Genomic DNA, 27,576 nt, shown 5'->3' on the forward strand with positions numbered 1-27,576 from the left:
GTGGGATTCAGGGTAGTGGAGAAAGCAGTAAGCTAGGTTAGTGGGCTAGCTGGCTCTCACCCAGCTCATAATTCTCTGGGCCTTGGCATCTTTGTGCTGAAAGGAGAGCGTATGTTAGAACTCTCTTTTAAATCATTCCCAAATTTGGCACCCTGTGAAATTAACCTTCTGCACATTTCCATCCTTAGCCTGAACCTGGGTCAATCATTTGTCCAGCTATCTATCAATACTTTGGAAGACTAACCCTCACCCCAGTCCATGTAGTTCTCTCTGAGTGAAAGTCTACCCAACAATTTACCTCTCCCAGCTTCAACATGGTCCTAACATCACGTTGCCTTGAGTCCCAATCTGCATGTCTTGATATCTCTCCATTCACTCTGGAACTGCTGCAACAAGATAACTGGTAACTTTCAGCTAGTCACTCAGCAACTCTTCTAGGAGTCTGTTTCCCATTTAAAAATAAAGATAATATCACCTGTTCTCAATTCACAGGATTATTATGACTTGGGGAGAAAAATTGAATGAATTGTGAAAAGTGCTATATGTACAAGTGAAAATGAAATGGGAACCATTATTAGAATTACTTTCCCTAAAAGCTGAAAGGCACCTATCAGCCACATAAGGATGTATTTAATATTATTATTATTATCACAGAATTAATAACATTAAATTCTTGTTGCTCTTAGGGTTTGAAAACTTATTTTATGCTTTGACTGAGTATTGGAAATCTACAAACGCTATGGCCTGACACTGACTAAATGTGCCCTATTGCTTTCCTATACCAATCCTCTGAGTGGCTGGCCATACCTGAAGAAAATTGCCTTTGCCTTTTAATGTAATTACGCTGCAGTTACAAAGTGCATGTAATATTGCTAAGGCTGACCTTGTAAATTAAACCTATCTGTTTCTCATTGCAGAAAAAAAAACTAACCGAACAAAACATACCAAAAACATGGCATGATTCTGAGCCCAATGAAATGTTGATGGAAATCCCATCTCTCACATTTTTAGTGGTCACCTTTCACCATGCCACAAACATTTATCACTCTCTCTTTGTTTATACGCTCTTGGTTTTGTTCACAAACTTGTCACACTCTTTTCACATTATAGGATTAATTTTTCCTCCTTCTTTCAACCTAGGAAGGAGTGAATTGATGCAAGCTTATCAATAAAATAATATTTGCAAATGAATTTATATGCATCATTGAATTGCAATTGATTTAACTCTTCCTATCTCTCTCCTCTTTGCTGCCACACTCCTTCAAAAAGTATTCTGCAAGAGCTTCCCAAGTGCTTCTTGGAAAGGTGACCCAAAGGTCATCAACGACCACATAATTGACAGATTTAATGATCTCTTTATCATACCTATCCTACTTGATCTGCAATTTTTGATATGAATGACCACTCCTTCATTCTGAAACTCTCTCCTCCCTTGGTTTTCTTAACAGGCATCCACTTGCCTAACACCCATTCCACCTCACCTTCTTTGGTTTCAGCAGGCTTGCACTTCGGGGGACAAAAAAGGAATCAATGAGTTCCCCACTTACGGAGGTCAGCCCAATCTCTATATTCTATGCTAGTGATCAGTTCAGAAACCCAAGCATAATGCAACCAGGATATGGAATTCCACTGGCCAGAGAGATTGGCTCAAGAATAGGTATGTCAATCCAATGAAAGGTAACTGCAAGATTGATGGGAATTGGGAAGAGAAGTTTCCTCCTTTTTGAGATAGAACTGGAAGAAAGTCCTTGGTTGTACATGGATGGGAAATCTGAAACTGCCACAGCCGTCTTCCTAGCAGTTCAGTGATGTACCCACCACCCAGAGGAGGACATTTCCGAGACAGTCAGAAAGAAATGGAGCTGGATTTGTGACTAAAACACCTGCTCTCTGTTCTACTTACCTCTGGAGTTTTGGGATGTTATTGTCGTTAACTGAGCGGATAAGTCTACTTGATCATAATAGTCATTTTGAGTTTGTTTGTTAATAGCAGCTGAAAGCATCATGACTAACACGATTTCCACAACACTGTTCCCTTCATTGTCTTCCTACCACACAAATAATTCTTTCTAACCACGTCTTATACTAGTTCCTCTCTTCCATCCATCCCTTACATATGTCTTATACTAGCTCCTCTCTTCCAGCCATCCCCCAGAGTTCTGTTCTTAGACTTTTCTTTATTCTCTTTACTCAACTCTCACTTTCTTTAATGACTCCAAAATCAATAACACCAGCCCAGACTTTTCTTCTGAGCTTAAGACACAGATTTTCAATTACTTCCTGTGTATCTTCTCTTTAAATGTTCCATCACGGGTAAGCTGAATATCTCTAACACTGCATGCAAGCTTTTCCCCTACTACCCTTTTCATGTATGTCATAGCCTAGTTATACAGCATCACCATGACTCTAACCTTCAAAACCAGAAGCTTCATTTTCCTCCTTGGTTGCTCCCTGTTTATTATCCTTCACAATCATTATAAGGTCCTGCCAATTCTAAGCTCATAAATATCTCCTCCTTCTTTGTAGGGCACACCCCCCCTATTGGCCAAGTTCATTATCTCATCATTTTCATCTGAACTTGACTTTAGCTGTCCTTTCTCCTCCAGTCCATCCTCTACAGTGCTACCAGTTATTCCTCTTAAATGTAGACCCATGTGCAAGTGTAAAGTGTCATTTCCTTGCCTAACATTATGCAATAGATTCCCATTACCTGCAGAATAAAGCTTAGAGAACTCAGCTGACTCTACAAAGCCTTCCCCAACGACGTCAGAGCTGACCTATTCAATCTGACCCTCAATCACTCTCTACAGATTAAGCCAGTCCTTGGTATCCCCCAAATAAGCACAAACCTATCCTATGCCTCTCATTTCCTTCTGCCTTGAATACTCTTCCCTTGTTTCTGAAGCAGGTGTATTCCTGCTTATCTTTCAAGGCCCAGATAAAACGTCATCCATTCTAGAAAAGTTTCCTGAATTCCCAGGCAAATTTCACTACTCCCTCATCTTTTATAACTCTAGGAATATAACATTAACACTGCAACATATACTATAATAGACTAATGTTCATTAACACATGCTACACCTCCCCTGGTTTCTTATTCCTTAAACCTCCCCTGGTTTCTTACGAACCAAGGTTTTTGGTTTTTAAATCTTTAGGAGGCACTGCATCATCTGACACATAACAGGTATTCAAAAATTATTTTTCAAATGAAAAAATGAAGGGGAAAAAAGGAAAATCATGGGAATAGTGGGTTAGACATAGTGTAACTTCCCTAGATTCAGTTTCCTCATCTGTAAAATGAGACAGGTTTAGATGAACCTGTGTGCTTCTTCCTGCTTTAAAACATTCCCGGACTTCATGAAAATATCACTCAGAGCAACCCAGTGATTCTTTCATGATAGAATAACCTAATATTAAATTTCACAAACTGTACTCTGGTCAATCAAGTATGAATTCAAAGATGGAAAGATTTTTTTTCTTTTTCTTAAAATGTGTTCTCCAGTTCCTGGATGAAATGTGTTAGTTCTGGAAAGAAGCCAATTCTAGGCTTGGGGAAGAGTTAAGAGCCAATAGAGACATTACTTTTAATTATATTAAAAGCATCTTGTAAATTTCCCATCGGTTATAACATAATTTCTCTCCATTAATCATTGAAGGACAAGTGCTGATGGTCCGGCCTATTGGGGCTGAAATGTGGATACAGAATATTATCCGAATCTCTTCAAGTCTTGTCAGTCTAAGAGACACAAATACACAAACATACAAGTACACACACACACACACACACATATATACACACAAACACATATACACACACTCATCCAAAGAAAGATAGGGTTTGAAATTAAAAAGTAGTTTGATGTAAGGAGGGGGAAAGTGGGTGAGTATACATCGATAGGACATTTGGGATAAGGGATTCAAGTCAATAATGGATGCTGATTATAGAAACTGAAGTCAGCTACACATTTCTTCTTTGGGGCCAGGCAGGGGGATAGGTAGCAGGGTCAGGCTGAAAAATCAAGTCACAAGGTCTAATTCTGGCTCTGCCATTAACATCTTCTGTGACCTCGGTTAAGTCAATTCTTCTCCAGGATCTATTCTTGGACCAGGTTAGCCGCTCAAAAATCTACCTATTTATTGCAGTGTGGTTCCTCCCAGAATTAACCTTCACTGACATTCACTCTCAAGGATATGCTCTTGGTTTTTATGAAAGGCCATTACAAAAAAAACAAATAATGTAAATTATTCTGAGTGTTCTAATAATATGAATTATTTTACTTCTAATATAAGTATAAATCTATACACAGGCACTGGAGATGATATTTATTTTCTCTTTATGAAATTTCCACATGAAAAAAATTCTCATAGAATTTAATTGGAGGAAAACTGCCTCTTCTTCCTGAAACTTACCACAGCAGTTATATGTTAGTATGTTTCACATTTTTCCTGCTACCAGAATGCCCAAAGCCTCTTTTTTCTTTCTCTTTTGACTTAAACTCTAATAACAAAAATAATATACTCTTATTATATATATATAATTCTGCAATCCAAAGTTAATCATATTAACATTTTAATACACGCCCATTAAGTTTTCTTGTGGGTAATTTTGAGATCACTCTAAACATGCAATTTTGTGTGCCTCTTTTTTTGCACAATATCATGTTAGCATTTTCCCATATCGATAGCAAAATTGCTTCATGGGGTTTTTGGTTTTTGGTTTTTCATTTTTAAAAATTTATTCTATGTTTATTTTAGTTTTCTTTCCAGGAAAGTATCAGTAAATTTGGTTGAATAATTCTTTTGGATATAGCCTTTTTTCCCCATGTCCTTGTTAAACTTGTTATTTTCTGGGTTTTTTAAATTAAAGTATAGTTCACTTCCAATGTTGTGTTAGTTTCTGGTGTACAGCAACAGCAGTATATATGTTCTTTCTCATATTCTTTTCCAGTATAGGTTATTAAAAAATACTGAAATATAGTTCCCTGTGCTATCCAATAGGACCTTTTTGTTTATCTCTTTTATATATAGTAGTTTGTGCCTGCTAATCCCAAACTCCTGGGTGTGGACCTGCCTCTCAGCTGTACTGTTCGGCAGTCCACCTCTAGCTATCTTAGAATCAGCCTTCTCAAGTGATCTCCATCGTGTGTTGCCCCAAGCATGGACATGGATCCAGCCATGAATTCCATAACAGAGCTGAGTTCAGGCTGTCACATACCATACAATAACCTTTGGCTGAAAGCTGGGTGAAGACATAAGGGGGTTATAACACACACATGTGTACACACACACACACCCCTTACAGAACCACCTTCCCTTTTTGCCCCCAGCTCCCAAGATACCAGCACTAGGCGACCAGCGCCTCCTCTTGGGAAATCTGGGAACCACAGGCCCCTCCTTCCAACTCAGAGACCCCAGGACCAGCTGAGCAGTGGCCCCTCCTCAGAGGTCTGACTTCCATCTCCATGGGGCTCCTCCTTTAATGATTTAAATTTTAACTATTCCAACCTCTTCTCTGTGTGGCCTCAGCCCTAGAGGTGATAGCTGCTTCTTTTGGTTGCTACCCCCGTGAAACCCTTTAGGTCACCTAGTTAACAACTTTCGGCCTAACTGATAATTCTTTCTGTGAAATTCTCTCAGTCAAGGAACTGCTCTGGTTCTGCCTCCTGGCTGGGCCCTGACTGAAGAACGGCAGAGCTGAGATTCAAACCCACGCAGGTAGGTGTCAGAGGCTCTGGCCCACCACCCGGTAGGGAAAAACACCAACAAAAAGTAAAGCAAGTATTTTCCTTCCGCTGTCATCACCGGCCAGCCTCTCCTCACCCAGAATCTCAGAGACGCTATTTCACCCATGAGAGAGGCAACTTCTGACCAAACTGTGGAGACCAACTCAGCGCCTCCTTGTATCCAGTCCAACACAGGATCTGGGCCCTAACTTTGCAGAACCTACAGGGTGTTCTTCCAGAACAAAAGAAGTGTCAGCCTCCAAAGTGCAATCAAGGCTCCAGCTCTAACAGCACAAGACAACAGTGACATTTTGAAAAGAAAGCTGTTGTTTTTCTTAGGTTTCACATACCTGGGCCCCAATTCCTTCGGGGAGCGCAAGGTCAGTGGCTGTGCTTCTCAAGAGCCTCTTCAAGGGGAAACACACTTTGAAGCACAAGATGTGATAAGTGGGACAGCCTGAAACGGGGCGGCAGAGACCTAGTCCCACCACACCCCACCCTCACTCCCCCTGAAAGCAAACACTCGTGGTCATGGCAGTTTTCCCTGGAATATTTACTCAATTCATTAAAGCTGCTTTGGCAGCAAATAACTGAAATGAAATGAATAATTCCAGCTAGCCTAAGCACGAACTTGGTTATTTGAACTCAGTGGTGTATCACAAAACCTCAGGGCAGATTTGAACGCTGCCGGACTTAGAAAGGGATGAGAAGCAGGCACTAAGAAGGCGGCTGGACTCTTTTCTCCCTCATTTTCCCTCCTGATGCTCTGATTTTTTAGGTCCATGTCATTCTCTCTCTTCTCAGCAGCTTTTCCAGCACATGTCTGCTCTTACGTGAGCAAGCCCGTTTATGGGTAAGTCCCTAGAGGGACTAAACCTCTCTCTGGGTCCTAGGTCAGGGGTCCACTCCTGTTCCAATCTACTGCTTAGGGGGTCAAGTTGATGTTTTACAAAATAGGGAGCCAAGTTCTTTATTTGGGGAGGCAGTGGGCAGGAAAGGAGCGATCAGTAATTCAGCTAGGCTCTCCCTCTGACCATGAGGTTTCTACTGCTCTTATCGTGAATATCTAGTGCTTATCTATTATTCAATTCCGTGGCAGATATTAATTTTCAGGAAAAAAAAATCATTCACTAACTGTCATCAGCTGTAATCTTCCAAATGCTTAAAGAAAATTAAATTTCTAACTAATACTGGAGTCCGTGATACAGCTACCTTGCTTCAAAAGTTAGGGAAGGACAAAACAGAAAGTATAACAGAAGAGGAAAGGTTTACCAAGGAATTAGGTACCCTGTGGGCATAATAAACGTTAAGCCAGATATATTGTTATTATACGATACGATAGCATAGTCTCACAAGTAAAATACTTAATATGATTATAATGTTTATAGCACGGCATATAACGTGCCGTTTATAATAAGGCAAAGAGCTTTGGGTAAGGCGAGAGGGAGGGGGTAATGGTGATCGTGTCCTTGCTGAAAACCTCGCTAGGGGTTCGCATCGCTGAGCAAGAGGAGACCTATCCCCTGGGGGTTGTTCCCGAGGCCCAGACAAGGGCACAGGCCATTCTGAATGACTGAGTCTCCCAGCCCTGGGAGGGCGTTCTTCAGGCCAGGTTCATTCATTTCCAACCTAGGCCTCCCCAGCTGCGTCTTCTGCCTCCTAGACCTACACACCCCAGCGGGCACAGTCGGCGCCCTTGGGACGCTGTTTCGTCACCAGGCGGGACCTGGTCTGCTCAGGCGAATCCGCCTTCCTTATCATATAACCCACCTCAGTGAGGGAACCTGGCGGCTGGCTGCCCCCCTCTGGGCACCCGGGCACAGTTTGGAGCCATCTGACCCAATGCCATTCCAGCCCAAGTAGCATCGTCTCAGATCCTCACTCGCTTCTGTCACATGACTCACCCGCTTCGCCCTGAATGAACACCTGCACGGCTCCCTTCGTCTCAGCTTCTCTCATCAGGGGCGGGAGAGGTGACAGCTGTCAGGATAAAGATGAGGTGACAAGTTAGACTGTGAGGGGCCTCCCAGTGCCTGAAGGCAAGTCCCAGCCCAGTGGTTCATCCTTGTTCAGTTGGGGAGGAAGAAGGTTTCCTCCACCCTTCTCGGTGCTTCTGGTCGGGTTAAATTGGATTTAATTTAAGGATTAAATTGACGCGAGACAGATTAAAAGCTGAATGATGTGGAGCCATGGGAGAGACCCAGGAAAACAGAGTAACTCACCAAAATGGCCGAAGCCCTCACCTGAAACACCGTCTTCAGCTAAAGGCAAAAGAGGCTGTTGGGGGTAGTGGTTTGGGACTTGGAAGGGGAGGAAGGCAATGCCCATGGAGGTGGGAAAGCACATGTCTGGTGGATGTTTGCAGTGGGACCCAGCGTGGACCCTGATCCCTGGGCATTTCCCCACCACACGGAGCCCACACGCTCTGCTGAGGTCTCTGCTGACAGCTCCGTTCCGGGAACAGGCCCGCTACGCAAATTCTTTTAGGCAGTTAGGGAGAAGGTCAAAGTTTCTTCTGGAGTCTTTTGGCCCTTAATTGTTCCCACTCCCCTCAAAATAATCTGCATAACAAAGGGGCATTTTGGGGTGGCTACAGTTTCAAATCAGCATCTTTCCAAGTTTATAGTTAAAGAGACCAAGCTCAGACATTTTACTAGTAAGGAAAAGATGAAAAGAAAAGGAAGAAAGGAAGAAAGAAAGAAAGAAAGAAAGAAAGAAAAGAAAGGAAGGAAGGAAGGAAAGAAGAAAGAAAGGAAGGAAGGAAGGAAGAAAGAAAGAAAGGAAGGAAGAAAGGAAGGAAGAAAGGAAGGAAGGAGGAAAGAAAGGAAGGAAGGAAGGAAGAAAATTAAATTATATGATATATATGTATCATATATATTTATATATCATATATTATATATGTATATATGATACAAATATGTACATAATATATATGTGTCATATATTAAGTATATATATATGATGTACATACATACATATTTACATATATTTGTGTGTGGGTAGGTGTGAGTACTGTTTCAAGAGGTCTGTAAAATTCTGTTGTTATGAACTATATTGTCCCCAAGGAAAGAGCCACCCCTATCCACCTTCAAGCCAACATCACAGGATTACATGAGTGAAAGCCTAGGGCCCCACACCAAAAGAAGCAAAAAAAGACAGAATGGTCAACTTATATCATAATAATAACAGTAATTACTTCCATTTGTGAATTTTTACTGAACACCAGACACTCTGCTCAGGGTCTTATTCAATTCTTTCCTTTACTCCTCACTAGAATCCTAGGAGTTAATTCTACTAGTATCTGCATTTTATAAAAGAGGAAATGAAAATTTAAAGATCAAATTACTTGCAGGGTCACAGAGCTAGTAGGAGGGAGGCTTCCAACTTCTCCCTTGCTGTGAGTAAGATGCCTGTCTTCTTCCTCCGTTTATACCAAGTTTGACCCACCAATCGGGGGCGTCCTGAATAAGCCCGGCACCTAGCATCTCCTTCACGGATGTCGTGTCCCTGACATCTTGAAACGGTGGGAAGATGTGGCAGGCCGCCCATCGTGCCTCTAGCATCCCATCCACTTGTGACATGTCAACGGAAAGTAAAAGGCACAATGTAAAAATTGTGAGTTAAACTTTATTCAGGGACCTTACTGAGGACTACAGCCCAGAAGACAGTCTCTCTGATGGCTCGGAGGAACAGCTTCAAAGATGTAAAGGAGCCAGGAGATTATGAACCTTTTTTGCTAGGAAAAACATGTAGTCAAGCATCAATAGATTACTGCTATTACTATTTCCCATTCTATATATGGAAAGATGCAAGAATCTGGGGTCATATGAAAATTTTCCTTAGATATGCATCTTAACTATCTAAGGGCCAGTATGTTCAAAGCACAGAATGTTCCCTGGTTTTCTCCATCCTGAATTCCCCTCAGGGTGCACTGTCAGTGAGCAACTGCACTGGCTAATGCCTTGGTCCTTGAAGAACTGGAATGGCAGGCAACATTTTTTCTTTATAGACAGATGTGTCCTCACTCTCTGTCTGTGACCTTCATCATCCATTTGTACCATGTTAGGGAGAGAAAAGGACATGAGCGAGAGGGTAAGATGGAGCACGAACACCTCTCTAATAACCCCCCACAAAACTGAGGTATTGCAGTGAACCCAGTGGCTGTTCAAACTCCAAAGCGCTCTACTTGACACGTTTTCAGTGTCCTCATTTTACAAAGAGCTGAGCAATTCTATTAATGAGATTAGCTTTGTCTAAACATTAATTAACCTCCAAGAATAGGAACACATGATAAAAGTGAATCCTCTTAAACCTTTGAGAACCAGATTCCTATCACTCCATTAAAAGGAGATTTATGCTGACATTGACACTGGCCCTGTGAGAAACGCACAGACACAGTCTCAAAATCCTCAACTAATAAGGCAGCTCACTTCCCTTTGGGGAGCACCCAAGGTCACATTTTTAAAATTTATTTTTTATTGAAATAACATCAGTTTAGAACATTATATAAGCTTCATGTGCACAACATTATTTCTACTTCTGTGTACACTACAGCAAGCTCCCCACCAAAAGTTTCATTTCCATCTGTTGGTTACAACTTTAAATATTTTCCCAGCATCGTTTTCCCCTGCTTTTCTGTCTTATTGCCTTTGAGTCACTGCAGGGGAATAAATGCATAACTTAGTAAGTAGATCTTTTAAAATTTCATTTAGAAACTCCTTAGTTTGGCGTTTTTGGAATTTTTACTAAATTCAAGTATATTTGAGTTCATTAGTACTTGTTTTATTATTGTTTAATTGGATCTATATTTATCCACATTCAAGTTTTTAGACTACTGTCTAAGAAGTGGCCTCATGTTTATTAAGAGGATACAAAATAAAATTATAAAAATCTTCAGCATTTTTAAACATTTTACCACCAAGGATATAATAGAAGAATCTTGATTTCCTAGCCTGTGTGAGGAATGGCCCTTCTGTTCATTTCCTTTGAGACTTAAATGACACAATGTGTTACTTCACCCTGGAAAATCGTGAATGATACATGGCAAAGTGTGTGATGAGTGTACTTTCTCAACCTATATTGTCCTGTGAGGTTCTTTGCTCAAAAAATTGCACTGAATGGGATGCATTCTTCTGTGAAGGACTCATAAGCAGAATGATTTCCCAACAATATTGAATCGCCAAAGGGTGAAAACCTGATTATATTCTGATCACAGAAAATAAGTAATGGTTCCTTTTCTGTAAGTGAATGGAGATAAAATGGTTAAAATGTCATCAAACAGCCCTGATCTTTCTCCTTTTATGAAAGCAAAGTAAGAAAGATCAGAGGATAACTTAGAATTTTCCAGAAAGTGAGGAAAGGATGACGGGTTAAAGAAGAAAGAACCCCCAGAAAAAATTATTATAATAATGGGAGAGGCCATGAAAACATCACATGGACATATACAAACACAAAATAATTTGTTTATATCACAGAACAATCAATATTACTGCCTGGAAAATTGATGGTAACCAGATCTTGAACAAATATCATAGAATATTTGGAAAAAAGAGAGAAAACGTGTTAGGCACCAATTGGAGGAAGAGACATTCTAGGAGGGAGGAATAGCAATAAACTGAAACTTTACTGTTTCAAAATCATTTTCTTATTATCTCTTTTATGCTCCAAAAGAGCTATGAAACAGAGAGTTGATTTATTCACTAATCTTGTTGAAGAATGGATTCCAACGGCTTAGTATGGTGTGTAACGTATGACAAGGGTATTGAGGAAAAAGGGAGATAAAAGAAGAAATAAAGCCAGGGCAGATGCTATGTGAAGCTAGGGATAATAAAGCTATTATGATTATTGCTCTGTGACCTAGGAGAGGGTCAAAGGCGTCCTACGTCAACGGTAAAAAGTGGTAGATCCTAGATTAGGTCATTTAACTAGTGTTCTTTCTCTTAAAAGAATCGACAGTTACCAATGAGGGAGACCCTAACAGTAACAGATAAAATAGTCTGCAAGTTCTCTTAAAGGAATTTAGATTTTTGCAGATTCACTTCTGTATGCTTTTCCTACCACCACCTGAATTACGGTCATGGCACAAAAGTCACATTGCACAAAAGTCACTCTAAGTCCATGTAAAGTTGTCTTATGAAAGAACCTCGTGAAACCGGATTGGTCTAACAGGCTCTCACCTCTGCCTCCATTCTTCTGCGTGTTTCTCCCAGCCTATAGAGTATTTTTGTGCCCTCTCATGAACAACACAGATGACTCTGTGTAATCCTCCTCGGTGATCTGGTAGCTTTGAGAGCTGTTGCTACTGGGCAAGTCTGGGAAGTAAGCTGGGTGTGGGGTTTGTGATCATGACAAGGAGAGGTGGTAATAATGATACGTAAGGAGGCAGCCTGCTAGAGGGGTTAAGAGTGAAGGGCGTGGAATCAGAAGGCTGTATACAAGCCCTGCTTTGCCGTTTAGCGTATGATCCTGGGCAAGTTACTTTTCCCCTCTGCTAGTCTCCTCTTCACGTGTAAAACTGAAAAAATAGCAATAGCTGCCTCATTCAGCAGATATGAGCATTAAAAGAGATAATACATGAAAGCATTTGGAAGAGGGCTTGCTACATAGTAAGCGCTGAAAAGAAGGCTCTATTATTATCGTATAAGTGCTGGAAGTGACTTTCTCTGAAAAAGGGAATTTAAATTGCTTCCCTGGTCCCCTCACCCGATAATTTACAGTAACAACATGGAGCCTGGGCAGGTGGAGACCCTTGTGTTGGAGAGGTGTCTGCCGCTCACCCAGCCCTTCCCGGTGACTAGCGAGGCGGGCGGGCAGCATTTCTCAGAGAATACCGGAAAGAAAAAAAACTTTCTAAAGAAATCGATTGGTTAAAACTTAGCACTCAAAGGCTCCACTTTGAACACAGGTAAAAGCAAAAGCCAAAAGGATCGAGTTTAAAGCACTGACTACAACCAGTAAAGAGGAGCAAAGAGCTTTTTTAAAGAGACTACTCGGCCTGCCCAATATAGTTTCTTCAAAGGAGAAGGCTCAATCAGGACCCGCAAGCTCTTCACACAGCGCCCTCTGCTGAAGCCACAAGCACGGGATTCACCTTCCAGAAAGGACCACAGAGAGTTGACAGGCAAGAGATGGAGGAGGAGGGCGCCAGTGATTCCTCTTCCTACTATAATCCACCTCCTTTCTCTTCTCTCAGCCACGCAACTTCTCAGAAGTCATCTCTGTGTGAAAGCTAAATTATAATGTATTGTACAGTATTATTATTATTTTAAGAGCTATTTTATTACTGTTTTAAGCTCTTTGACATTACCCTATCTAGAGTTCTTTATTTACCTGTATATTTGAATATATAGAAATAATGGGAATTCCCTGGCGGTCCAGTGGTTAGGACTCCGTGCTTTCACTGACGAGGGGACGGGTTCAATCCCTGGTTGGGAAACTAAGGTCCTGCAAGCCCCACAGTGTGGCCAAAAAAATAAAAAGAATATACAGTAATAAGGACTTTGGAAAATGCACTTGCCTCCAGGTGAATTTTCAGTCCCCTAATCGTTTTGCTGTAGATTTTTCAACCATGGATTATCCAACAACAAGTTTTAAAATTCTGACTCAGATGGTTGAGGAGGAATTTATGTGGTTTATAAACCACATGAGAAATGTGGCATTTCTTTTTTTTATGTGCATTCTTATTTTTTATTTTATTTTTTTATTATTTATTTTTTTACCATCTTTATTGGACTATAATTGCTTTACAATGGTGTGTTAGTTTCTGCTGTATAACAAAGTGAATCAGCTATACGTATACATATATCCCCATATCTCCCCCCCCTTGCATCTCCCTCCCATCTTCCCTATCCCACCCCTCTAGGTGGACACAAAGCATCGAGCTGATCTCCCTGTGCTATGCAGCTGCTTCCCACTAGCTATCTATTTTACATTTGGTAGTGTATATATGTCAATACTACTCTCTCACTTTGTCCCAGCTTACCCTTCCCCCTCCCCGTGTCCCCAAGTCCATTCTCTATGTTTCCGTCTTTATTCCTGTCCTGGCCCTAGGTTCATCAGAACCAATTTTTTTTTTTTAATTCCATATACATGTGTTAGCATACAGTATTTGCTTTTCTCTTTCTGACTTACTTCACTCTGTATGACAGACTCTAGGTCCATCCACCTCACTACAAATAACTCAATTTCATTTCTCTTTATGGCTGAGTAATATTTGTATATATGCGTCACATCTTCTTTATCCATTCATCTGTCGATGGACAGTTAGGTTGCTTCCATGTCCTGGCTATTGTAAATAGTGCTGCAATGAACATTGTGGTACATGACTCTTTTTGAATTACAGTTTTCTCAGGGTATATGCCCAGTAGTGGGATTGCTGGGTCATATGGTAGTTCTATTTTTAGTTTTTTAAGGAACCTCCATACTGTTCTCCATAGTGGCTGTAACAATTTACATTCCCACCAACAGTGCAAGAGTGTTCCCTTTTCGCCACACCCTCTCCAGCATTTATTGTTTGTAGATTTTTTGATGATGGCCATTCTGACTGGTGTGAGATGATATCTCACTGTAGTTTTTTTTTTTTTTTTTAGAACCTATTCTTTTTTTTTTTTTAATTTATTTATTTATTTATTTTTGCTGTGTTGGGTCTTCGTTTCTGTGCGAGGGCTTTCTCTAGTTGCGGTGAGTGGGGGCCACTCTTCATCGCGGTGCACGGGCCTCTCACTATCGTGGCCTCTCTTGTTGCGGAGCACAGGCTCCAGACGCGCAGGCTCAGTAGTTGTGGCTCACGGGCCTAGTTGCTCCGTGGCATGTGGGATCTTCCCAGACCAGGGCTCGAACCCGTGTCCCCTGCATTGGCAGGCAGATTCTCAACCACTGCGCCACCAGGGAAGCCCTCATTGTAGTTTTGATTTGCATTTCTCTAATGATTAATGAAGTTGAGCATTCTTTCATGTGTTTGTTGGCAACCTGTATATCTTCTTTGGAGAAATGTCTACTTAGGTCTTCTGCCCATTTTTGGATTGGGTTTTTTGTTTTTTGATATTGAGCTGCATGAGCTGCTTGTATATTTTGGAGTTTAATCCTTTGTCAGTTGCTTCGTTTGCAAATGTTTTCTCCCATTCTGAGGGTTGTCTTTTCATCTTGTTTATGGTTTCCTTTGCTGTGCAAAAGCTTTTAAGTTTCATTAGGTCCCATTTGTTTATTTTTATTTTTATTTCCATTTCTCTAGGAGGTGGGTCAAAAACGATCTTATTGTGATTTATGTCAAGGAGTGTTCTTCCTATGTTTTCCTCTAAGAGTTTTATAGTGTCTGGCCTTACATTTAGGTCTTTAATCCATTTTGAGTTTATTTTTGTGTATGGTGTTAGGAAGTGTTCTAATTTCTTTTCCATGTAGCTGTCCAGTTTTCCCAGCACCACTTATTGAAGAGGCTGTTTTTTCTCCATTGTATATTCTTGCCTCCTTTATCAAACATAAGGTGACCATATGTGTGTGGGTTTATCTCTGGGCTTTCTATCCTGTTCCATTGATCTAGGTTTCTGTTTTTGTGCCAGTACCATACTGTCTTGATTACTGTAGCTTTGTAGTATAGTCTGAAGTCAGGGAGCCTGATTCCTCCAGCTCCATTTTTTGTTCTCAAGATTGCTTTGGCTATTCGGGGGCTTTTGTGTTTCCATACAAATTGTGAAATTTTTTGTTCTAGTTCTGTGAAAAATGCCAATGGTAGTTTGATAGGGATTGCACTGAATCTGCAGATTGCTTTGGGTAGTAGAGTCATTTTCACAATGTTGATTCTTCCAATCCAAGAACATGGTATATCTCTCCATCTGTTTGTATCATCTTTAATTTCTTTCATCAGTGTCTTACAGTTTTCTGCATACAGGTCTTTTGTCTCCTTAGGTAGGTTTATCCCTAGGTATTTTATTGTTTTTGTTGCAGTGGTAAATGGGAGCATTTCCTTAATTTCTCTTTCAGATTTTTCATCATTAGCGTATAGGAATGCAAGAGATTTTTGTGCATTAATTTTGTATCCTGCTACTTTACCAAATTCGTTGATTAGTTCTAGTAGCTTTCTGGTACCATCTTTAGGACTCTCTATGTATAGTATCATGTCATCTACAAAAAGTGACAGCTTTACTTCTTCTTTTCTGGTTTGGATTCCTTTTATTTCTTTTTCTTCTCTGATTGCTGTGGCTAGGACTTCCAAACCTATGTTGAATAAGAGTGGTGAGAGTGGACATCTTTGTCTTGTTCCTGATTTTAGAGGAAATGGTTTCAGTTTTTCACCATTGAGAATGATGTTGGCTGTGGGTTTGTCATATATGGCCTTTATTATGTTGAGGTAAGTTCTCTCTATGCCTACTTTCTGAAGAGTTTTTATCATAAATTGGTGAATTTTGTCAAAAGCTTTTTCTGCATCTACTGAGATTACCATATGGTTTATATCCTTCAGTTTGTTAATATGGTGTATCTCATTGATTGATTTGCGTATATTGAAGAATTCTTGCATTCCTGGGATAAACCTCACTTGATCATGGTGTATGATCCTTTTAATGTGCTGTTGGATGCTGTTTGCTAGTATTTTGTTGAGGATCTTTGCATCTATGTTCATCAGTGATATTGGTCTGTAGTTTTCTTTTTTTGTGACATCTTTGTCTGGTTTTGGTATCAGGGTGATGGGGGCCTTGTAAAATGAGTTTGGGAGTGTTCCTCCCTTGCTATATTTTGGAAGAGTTTGAGAAGGATAGATGTTAGCTCTTCTGTAAATGTTTGATAGAATTCACCTGTGAAGCCATCTGGTCCTGGGCTTTTGTTTGTTGGAAGATTTTTAAGCACAGTTTTAATTTCAGTGCTTGTGATTGGTCTATTTATATTTTCTATTCCTTCCTGGTTCAGTCTCAGAAGGTTGTGCTTTTCTAAGAATGTGTCCATTTCTTCCAGGTTGTCTGTTTTATTGGCATAGAGTTGCTTGTAGTAATCTCTCATGATTCTTTGTATTTCTGCAGTGTCCATTGTTACTTCTCCTTTTTCATTTCTAATTCTGTTGATTTGAATCTTCTCCCTTTTATTCTTGATGAGTCTGGCTAGTGGTTTATCAATTTTGTTTATCTTCTCAAAGAACCAGCTTTTAGTTTTATTGATCTTTGCTGTTGTTTCCTTCATTTCTTTTTCATTTATTTCTGATCTGATCTTTATGATTTCTTTCCTTCTGCTGACTTTGGGAGTTTTTGTTCTTCTTTCTCTAATTGCTTTAGGTGTAAGGTTAGATTGTTTATCTGAGATGTTTCTTGTTTCTTGAGGTAGGATTGTATTGCTATAAACTTCCCTCTTAGCACTGCTTTTGCTGTATCTCATAGGTTTTGGGTCGTCGTGTCTCCATTGTCATTTGTTTCTAGGTATTTTTTGATTTCCCCTTTGATTTCTTCAGGGATCTCTTGGTTATTTAGTAGCATATTGGTTAGCCTCCATGTGTTTGTATTTTTTACAGTTTTTTTTCTGTAATTGATATCTAGTCTCATAGCGTTGTGGTTGGAAAAGATACTTGATATGATTTCAATTTTCTTAAATTTACCAAGGCTTGATTTGTGACCTGAAATATGATCTATCCTGGAGAATGTCCCATGAGCACTTGAGAAGAAAGTGTGTTCTGTTGTTTCTGGATGGAATGTCCTATAAATATCAATTAAGCCCATCTTGTTTAAAGTATCATTTAAAGCTTGTGTTTCCTTATTTATTTTCATTTTGGATGATCTGTTCATTGGTGAAAGTGGGGTGTTAAAGTCCCCTACTATTATTGTGTTACTGTCAATTTCCCCTTTTATGGCTGTTAGCATTTGCCTTATGTACTGAGGTGCTCCTATGTTGGGTACATAAATATTTACAATTGTTATATCTTCTACTTGGATTCATCCCTTGATCATTATGTAGTATCCTTCTTTGTCTCTTGTAATAGTCTTTATTTTAAAGTCTATTTTGTCTGATATGAGAATTGCTACTCCAGCTTTCTTTTGATTTCCATTTGCATGGAATATCTTTTTCCATCCCCTCACTTTCAGTCTGTATGTGTCCCTAGGTCTGAAGTGGGTCTCTTGTAGACAGCATATATATGGGTCTTGTTTTTGTATCCATTCAGCCAGTCTACGTCTTTTGGTTGGAGCATTTAATCCATATACATTTAAGGTAGTTATCAATATGTATGTTCCTATTACCATTTTCTTAATTGTTTTGGGTTTGTTATTGTAGGTCTTTTCCTTCTCTTGTGTTTCCTGCCTAGAGAAGTTCCTTTAGCATTTGTTGTAAAGCTGGTTTGGTGGTGCTGAATTCTCTTAAGTTTTGCTTGTTTGTAAAAGTTTTAATTTCTCCCTTGAATCTGAATGAGATTCTTGCTGGGTAGAGTAATCCTGGTTTTAGGTTTTTCCTTTTTATCACTTTAAATATGTCCTGCCACTCTCTTCTGGCTTGCAGAGTTTCTGCTGAAAGATCAGCTGTTAACCTTATGCAGATTCCCTTGTATGTTAGTGGTTGCTTTTCCCTTGTTGCTTTTAATATTTTTTCTTTGTATTTAATTTTTGATAGTTTGATTAATATGTGTCTTGGCATGCTTCTCCTTGGATTTATCCTGTATGGGACTCTGCACTTCCTGGACTTGATTGACTATTTCCTTTCCCATGTTAGGGAAGTTTCCAACTATAATCTCTTCAAATATTTTCTCAGACCCTTTCTTTTTCTCTTTTTCTTCTGGGACCTCTATAATTCGAATGTTGGTGTGTTTAATGTTGTCCCAGAGGTCTCTGAGACTGTGCTCAATTCTTTTCATTCTTTTTTCTTTATTCTGCTCTGTGGTAGTTATTTCTACTATTTTATCTTCCAGGTCACTTATCCATTCTTCTACCTCAGTTATTCTGCTGTTGATTCCTTCTAGAGAATTTTAATTTCATTAATTGTGTTGCTCATTATTGTTTGTTTGCTCTTTCATTCTTCTAGGTCCTTGTTAAGCATTTCTTGTAGTTTCTCTATTCTATTTCCCAGATTTTGTATCATCTTTACTATCATTACTCTGAATTCTTTTTCAGGTAGACTGCCTATTTCTTTTTCATCTATTTGGTCTGGTGGGGTTCTACCTTGATCCTTCATCTGCTGCGTATTTCTCTGTCTTCTCATCTTGCTTAACTTACTGTGTTTGGGGTCTCCTTTTCTCAGGCTGCAGGTTTGTAGTTCCCATTCTTTTTGGTGTCTGCCCCCAGTGGGTGAGGTTGGTTCAGTGGCTTGTGTAGGCTTCCTGGTGGAGGGGACTGGTGCCTGTGTTCTGGTGGGTGGGGCTGGATCTTGTCTTTCTGGTGGGCAGGGCTGTGTCCAGTGGTGCGTTTTGGGGTGTCTGTGAACTTAGTATGATTTTAGGCAGCCTCTCTGCTAATGGGTGGGGTTGTGTTCCTGTCTTGCTAGTTGTTTGGCATGGGACATCCAGCACTAGATCTTGCTGGCCATTGGGTGGAGCTGGGTCTTAGTGTTGAGATGGAGATCTCTGGGAGAGCTCTCGCTGATTGATATTACGTGTGGCTGGGAAGTCTCTGGTGGTCCAATGTCCTGAACTTGGCTCTCTCACCTCAGAGGCTCAGGCCTGACACCAGGCTAGAGCACCAAGACCCTGTCAGCCACACAGCTCAGAAGAAAAGGGAGAAAAAAAAGAAAGAAAAAAAATTTTTTTGAATTAAAAAAGAAATTAAATAAAATAAGATAATTACAATATAAAAATTTAAAAAATATTAAAATAAAAAAGTAATTTAAAAAAAGAAGAGAGCAACCAAACCAATAAACAAATCCACCAATGATAACAAGCGCTAATAACTATACTAAGATAAACATAAAAATCAGAAACAAGTCAGTCGCAGACAGCTAATCCCAAGTCTACAGTTGCTCCTAAAGTCCACCACCTCAATTTTGGGTTGATTCATTGTCTATTCAGGTATTCCACAGATGCAGGGTACATCAAGTTGATTGTGGAGATTTAATCCGCTGCTCCTGAGGCTGCTGGGAGAGATTTCCCTTTCTCTTCTTTGTTCGCACAGCTCCTGGGTTTCAGTTTTGGTTTTGGCCCCACCTCTGCATGTAGGTTGCCCTCAGGCTACTGTTCCTGCCCAGACAGGACAGGGTTAAAGCAGCGGCTGATTAGGGCGCTCTTGCTCACTCAGGCCGGCGGGAGGGAAAGGTACGGTAGTTATAATTGGAATGCGGGGCGAGCCTGCGGTGGCAGAGGCCTGCAAGACGTTGCAATAGCCTGAGGCGCGCCCTGTGTTCTCCTGCAGAAGTTGTCCCTGGATCACGGGACCCTGGCAGTGGTGGGCTGCACAGGCTCCTGGTGGGGGGGCGGGGTGTGGATAGTGACCTGTGCTCGCACAGGATTCTTGGTGGCTGCAGCAGCAGCATTAGTGGTTCATGCCCATCTCTGGATTCCAAGCTGATAGCCGCGACTCGAGCCCCTCTCTGGAGCTCAGTTAGGCAGTGCTCTGAATCCCCTCTCCTTGTGCACCCCGAAACAATGGTCTCTTGCCTCTTAAGCATGTCCAGAGTTATTCCCGGACTCCCTCCCAGCTAGCTGTGGCGCACTAGCTCCCTTCAGGCTGTGTTCATGCAGCCAACCCGAGTCCTCTCCCTGGGATCTGACTTCTGAAGCCCGAGCCTCAGCTCCCAACCCCTGCCCACCCCAGCGGGTGAGCAGACAAGCCTCTCAGGCTGGTGAGTGCTGGTCGACAACGATCCTCTGTGTGGGAATCTCTCTGCTTTGCCCTCCGCACCACTGTTGCTGTGCTCTCCTCCATGCTTCTGAAGCTTCCTCCCTGCCCAACCCCAGTCTCCGCCAGTGAAGGGGCTTCCTAGTGTGTGGAAACTTTTCCTCCTTCACAGCTCCCTCCCAGTGGTGCAGGTCCCGTCCCTATTCTTTTGTCTCTGTTTTTTCTTTTTCCTTTTGCCCTACCCAGGTATGTGGGGCTTTTCTTACCTTTTGGGAAGTCTGAGGTCTTCTGCCAGCATTCAGTAGGTGTTCTGTAGGAGTTGTTCCACGTGTAGATGTATTTTTGATGTATTTGTGGGGAGGAAGGTGATCTCCACATCTTACTCCTCCGCCATCTTGAAGGTCCCTTTATGTATTACTTTCTTAGGTCAGGGAGGAAGCCAACTGGGAGATACTCCATGCTGTTGGTTAGCTGACAGTCTCCATGCTTTTGATTTAAAACAGAAAGATAGCAAAGATGAAGCCCAACCCTGTAGAGACTGGTTTGTATTTTTCCTCTAGAAGAAAGAATAGCAGATGCTTTCCTAAGTAGTTTAGAGCAGGGTGTGCATGCACCCCCCTCCACAGGTTGTGAGCCAGGCTGCCAGACCTGGGTGAAGGGTCTAAAAGCCCAGAAGGTTGTTCTACCCAGATCGTGGTCTCAGCACAAGATTATAGGAGCAGGGGTGATGAAACTAAAGAAATTGCTGTCCATAGCATCCATTTTCATTACTTTTAACAAAAAGCTTTTAAAAATCTAGAAGACTAAGGCATGAGATATGTTAGGATGCATTCAGCCCCAGAAATATACTAAAGCCTATACATTATACAGAAGCCTGCTTATACAATTTTACTAAGTCCAGAAAGTAAATGAAACTTGATCATCACTCCTGTTTTCTCTAGAGAGAATTAGATTGGGTTTTTCTGATAACATCCACCCTTCTGATATTACTTTATATCTTATATTCATAGTCAAGCTCTCTGGAAATCGTGATGGAGAGGTTCTGGTTTATCAGGTTTACCGCCCAGAGAGGTAGATGGTGAGCAAACAGCCTATCCTCATCATGCTGTCATCAGCATTTTTCACCCGGGATCTCTTTTCTTTTTAATTTTTTTCCTCTCTTATTTAGAGGCTATGAAGGTTCCAAACTTGGAAATAAAGTTTAATATGACAGACCTGCAGGTAGAACATTTGGAGAGCTTTTTCATTTCACATGTGATCAGTTAGGGAGCTGTTCATCTACTTCTATAATCCACCAGGCCACAGCCAGGATGCTTCCTTCTCAGAATGACATCTTTTCAGGTCTTCAAATTCTAATACGGCCATGTGCCATGGTCTCTCTCTCTCTCTCTCTCTCTCTCTCGTCCTCTCTCTCCCTCTCTCTCTCTAAGAGCTAGTTAAGCATTCACTAGAAGTGTAATAAAGGAGATGTATACCAGCCCATTCTAATCACTGATGCTCAGCTCTGGCTCAGCTTTTGAAAAACCATCTCCTTCCTTCTCCTTTGCCAACAGCCCCACCCGACCAGCATTTGACTCATTTGAAACAAATAGATGGCACATTTCATTCCATTAAAAAAAGTAAAAAAGGAAACAGTCACTTATTGTCCTTAAAGCTTCTGGTTTTGCTGCCTATGAAATCCCATCACTGTCTAGAATCCATTTGCTTTCCCATGTTCCTAGATTATTCCAAATCTTCTCTTATCTACTGAAATCCACAACTCTGCCACCATCCTTACTCCCAGCTGATGACATTACTTCCTACTTCACTCAGAAGTGACCTTCCACAGACTCTCACAGCATATCTCCTGCCTTCCCACCTGTTAGTGGATCAACTTGTAAGTTCCTATCTAAAGCCACGCCCTCCACATGGGTACCAGGTCCCATGTCCTCCATCTGCTCCAGAACTTCACTCCTGAATTCTCCTTTCGCTTCTATGTCATCTATTTTTAGTCTCTACTGGATTATTCCCATCAGCATACTTAGGTGCAAGTCCTTCTCTCATCTTGGAAAAGAAAAGGAAAAGGAAGGTTGACTCCACTTACCCCACCAACTTATACCTAATTCCTTTGCTCCCCTTGGTAGCAAATCTCTTTGAAAGAGTTACCTATACTTTCTGTCTCTCATTCCTCTCTTCTTATTATCTCTTAAACCCACTCCAGTCAGCTCTGTATGAGATGCTGAAGCAGTTCTCAACTCAACACCAAGAGGTAGGGCAATGGGGTGAAAGAAAGTAAGCTCTGGAGCCGGCCTGGCTGAGTTCGAATCCCCACTCTGTCACAGTCCAATCGTGTGAATTTAGAGAAGTTACTTAATTCCTCTGTTCTTTGGTTTCTTTATTTGTAAAAAGGGAACTATATTAGTATGTACCCCTAAATTTGTTGTGAAGATTAAAATTAGAAGTTGCATGTAACCTGCTTAGAACAGTGTCTGGAACACACTGCATCCTCAATAAGTGCTGGTTACTATTAGAATCTAGAGCAACGCTATCCAAAAGAAACATAATGAGAGCTACATATATCATTTAAAATTTTTAGTTGTCATGCTTAAAAATGGTAAATGGGAATTGGTGAAGTTAATTTTAATAATTTCTTTTATCCCAATACCCAAAATATCATTTCAACATATAATCTATATAAAAATCATTAACAAGATATTTTAAGTTCTTGTTTTTGCATCAAGTCATCCAATCCAGTGAGTATTTCACACTGACAGTATATCTCAAATCCAGACTGTGCATATTATTAAGTGCTTAGGAACCACATGTAACCAGTTGATACAACAGAAGAAACCCATGGGGAAGTGCCCCCTCTTTGGCTTGCTAGAACCTAAATTCTAGGTTATAATGCCTTCTTACAATACATGTCATTTGCCTTAAAGCTAAGGTAGAAGTCCCAAGATTCAGTCCACCATCAGTGTCAGAACCAGAAAATTAATGGAGACTTTAGTTTATAAGATCCTACACCTAATCTCCCCAAGTGGACCAGGTTAATCCATCCTTTTCCTAAGACATCATCCATTTCCTCTTTGAATGGGCACATTGATGCTGGCATTCTGCCAGCTGCCATTTTTCCAAAACATTTCTTTCCTTTCATTTGATTCATGTTCTAACTCATGTATTGATTTGTACTTTCTGTCTCTTTCTCTTGCTTTTCTCATCATCATCATTTTCTGGAAATGAGACATGGAATCAGATGACAGCTGGGTAAGGGAGAGGTCGGAAGGAGAGCTAAAGGGATGATTTCCATGATACCAAAGTCAGGAGCTAGATGAAACATCAGTATTGGAAGTATTGCGAGTGGATGTGTGGGGTGCCAGAAGGTGAGAGGAGGGATGTAAAAGCCTCCCATTTCTCTCCATCTTCACTGACACTGTTTCATCAGGTCACCCCACATACACACTGGACCAGAGCAATAGCCTCCTGACCAGAGTTGGAAATACCAGGGTTAAATTTGTGTCTCTTTTGTTTAGCTCAGCAATGGAAGTCCTAACCACTGGAGGCAATGGAATTCCCCATTTCTCATTTCTTAGGGATCACCGTCCTTCATTACCTGATGTCCAATGCCTTAAAAACCATTGTTTTATATATATTTTCTGGGTGGTGGTTGTTGTTGTTTCTGGTAGGAGGATACATTTTGTTCCTGTTACTCCATCTTGGCTCAAGGCAGAAGTCTGGGATGGTAGAAGTGTAATCTTAGTGAATTTGGAGGCTTCCCCCTGCTCTAGGATTTTATCCAGGATCAGGACACCTCCTATAGTGCGGAGACATGGGCTGATGTGAACCTATCGGGTCCTCAACCACTGGTCCATGCAGGTGCTGCTGAGACAGACTTTGTCTCTGTGACCCTTCAGCTCTGGCAGCTCATTACTGCTTCTGGGCTGTGTTGGACGTCTAGGAGCCTTTGTGAGTCTCTTTAGCCCCATTATCCCCTAGATGCAGTACCATGTAGCCATGCTTTATCTTTCTGTGATCTGTTCATCTCTCCAGGCCTTTGCTGGAGAGGATGTGCAGGTTTCTCTCCCAGGATCATACTGATTTCTTCGCTCTTATCCCCCCCATCCCCTTACACCCTCCTTAGCCTTGGAGGAATTGTTTTCTTATCGTGGATGGGAGTGGATTTTGGAGACTCGTCTATAAGTGAATCCTTAAATTCCCCCAAGGGCTGGGGCTTTGGGAACACAGAACACAGCCTCTCAAGCCTTTCATGCTTTCTGCCTGTCACATCCTTCCCCGTAGGCCACATAGAGAAAGCTGATTATCTGCCTGAAGAGAGGAGGTAGGAAAAGAGAAAATACCATAATAAAAAATTATGCCAGAGTGGTAAGAAATACTCTTTATTTTGTTGGGACATTTACCTTTTGAACTTACTTCATTTACAGCTATTTAAAAAGTAGCAAAGTATTTTTTAGAGAGAGTGCACTGAGCAGAGGCTTAACTTAAAAATTCTTTTTAGTACCACTATATTTGTATGGCAAGTGTAAGCTAGATTGAGGATATATAATTACTTGGCTGTGTTCGACAGTAATGTTCAACATGGCATACAAAGCTGTTATTTTTAGCATCCTGAATAAAGATGTTTTCCTTTCTTAGACTCCAGTCTTCCCTTCCACATCCACCCAAGTTAACCTTGATACATTATTGATGTATCCTCAATATTGTTTCTATACATAATTTTTAACCAATAAAAATTTTTAAAAGATTTAAGATGCATAATTTCATCACTGAATTCTGATGTATTCAGCATAGTCTGGCTTCCAGCCTATGTAATCCTTCTTTCCTATATGGCTATGGCCACAGGACCCCAAAACAGCCACATGCTGGTCTCTAGGATGAATTCTGGCCTCAAAATAGGTGAAATTATGATTTTTGTGCCCACATTGTGAGATGAATTTCCAAGTGGCTTCTAGGTTGCCCCTAGCCTTTGTTTTTTGATATTGAGCTATATAAGCTCAATATCAAAATCTGTATACTTTGGAAATTAATCCCTTGTTGGTCCCATCATTTGCAAATGTAATGCTCTTGAAAAAATGAGTTATTATAATTGTTGTTTTTGTTATGTCCCTAAGAGGCAAATATTTAGTGACTGAATACGAGGGTGGTAATATCTCTTCATTACCTCCCTGTTAGAATATCCATGTGATGCCTTATTCTATGATTCAGTGGTTTCTCCTTTAAGCAGATTCCTTGTTATCCTTAAAGACACAATTCTCTCTGAACAATGTCTGTTTGGTCTTCGAGGTGCCCTGTTTTGGGGATTGAGTCCTGCTACTGGAAATTTTCTCCACAGCCAGTGAAACATCACACCAGAGTCAGACTATGGCCTGCTGAACCATCTGGCAGGAGGTATTCCAACAGCGGTGCTCCTCCTGGGCAAGGAGGATATGCAGGTGCCACCTCTTTAGCATATGCTCCACATTTTCAGAAGAGTTCATGCTGAAAGTTAAAGGAAGTGATAAAGTAAGCTAGTTCAGAGAAGGAATATATAAGCCAGGGAACAGTCTCATATATCCAGCTCTTCTGGGTTGAGAATTTAATATGTACCAGGCACTGTATTGGGTGTTGGGTGTACAGAGATGAAATAGATGTGAATGAAATAGACATGGTGCCTACACTTTGTGGAGCTCACTCTTGGGTGGGTGTGGGGAATGGGGGCAGGTGAGCTCATAAGTAGGTAAACAAATGCATAAATCCATAATTATAAAATGAGAACGTCCAACAAAAGGAAACAAACAGCCAGCGATCATAAAGAGCAACGAGTAAGGATCAGAGAAGGCCTGCTTTAATCAGTAATATTTAAGATGCAACTTCAAGGAGAAGATAGATATTAAAATTCATTCCCAACAGAGAAAATGACAGAACAATGGCTCTAAGGCAGTGATAATCGCAGCAATGGGTTCAATCCCGGGTCGGGGAACTAAGATCCTGCATGTTGTATGGCGTGGCCAAATAAATAAATAAAAGAAGTGAGAAACATTAAGAGATGAGCCCTACGGTTGTCCCCCCTGCCTTGAGAGCGCTTCCAGGCTGCAGCTTGAGGAGGGGGGGACCCAGGAGAAGCCCAGACAATTCCCTGAGTTGAAGAGACAAATCTGAGTGACTGGAGTGACCAAGACACCTAGAGTTTGTCAATCTACAATTTAAATCTAGCAGAAATATCTTTCACAAAATGAAGGTGAAAGAAAGACTTTTTCTGACTTATAAAAGCTGAAAAAGCGTATCACCAAAGGGAAATGATACCAGATGGAAACAAGGATCTACAGCAAGTGAGGAAGAGCGCAGGAAATGGTAAGCACTTGAGTAAATATGTAAGTCTTTTCTCTTCTTAATTAATCTCTTTAAAATATACTTGACTATTCAAACGAAAATAATAGCAATGTATTTTGGGGTTCATAGCATCTGCGTAAGTAAAATGCATGGCAACAATAGCATAAAGGCTAGGAAGAGAGAAAAGAAAGGTTCTTATACCATAGGTGAAGTCGTGGTATAATATCGCTTGAACATAGACTGTGAAAAGATAAAGATGCAAACTATAAACCTTAAATAAATGACTAAATAACAAAACAAAACAAAGTTATAGTTGATAAGCCAACAAAGGAGACAAATGGAATCGTAAGGATTACCCAATGCAAAAGAAGTCAGGAAAGAGAGGGCTGAGTTCCACCAGGAGACCTGGGTTCCAGCCCCAGCTCTGTCTCTGGCTAATGGTAGGAACTTAGTTTCTCTCTGGATCCCAGTTTTCCTCTCTCTAGAGTGAGGTGTTTGGACTAGAGTCTAGTCTAGTCACTAGGTGATCTACAAGGCTCCATCGAGCCCTAACATTCTAGAGCATATGATCTTTTTGTCAGAATGTCACCTGAGATCTTAGAGATGAGGGCTGGTTGAAGAGCCAAGTGAAACTCTAGCAGAACTTCCTTCTGGAAGGATGACTGGACTGGGAGTCAGGAGACCTGAACTCAGTTCTACTCTTCTGTTGCCCATTCAACACCTGCAGACCTCTAGATTTCAGAATCCTCCTCGGTGAAGTGAGGTGATTGATGAATTCTCAGGTCCTGTCTCCTCCAACATTTCAATTTCTGATTCTAAGT

At 40.9% G+C, this 27,576-nt stretch overlaps 1 protein-coding gene across 13 annotated transcripts in view; it reads right to left on the reverse strand.

The window, feature by feature from the left end:
* FUT10 (fucosyltransferase 10) overlaps nt 1-27,576 on the reverse strand; it is a 285,646-nt gene that overhangs the window by 112,953 nt on the left and 145,117 nt on the right. For 8 of the 13 annotated variants that reach the window (XR_009499870.1, XR_009499868.1, XR_009499874.1 and 5 more), the window contains exons 6-7: nt 20,719-20,938; nt 7,628-7,703 (exon numbers count right to left, since the gene is read on the reverse strand). The gene's annotated coding sequence lies outside the window, so the exon portion shown is untranslated. Of the gene's footprint in view, nt 1-7,627; nt 7,704-20,718; nt 20,939-27,576 lie in introns of those variants that run through there. The other 5 variants (XR_009499880.1, XR_009499876.1, XR_009499878.1 and 2 more) reach the window with 3 other exon arrangements.

Source organism: Balaenoptera ricei, chromosome 21 (genome assembly GCF_028023285.1).
Source record: "Balaenoptera ricei isolate mBalRic1 chromosome 21, mBalRic1.hap2, whole genome shotgun sequence".
NCBI classification, from domain to species: Eukaryota; Metazoa; Chordata; class Mammalia; order Artiodactyla; family Balaenopteridae; genus Balaenoptera; species Balaenoptera ricei.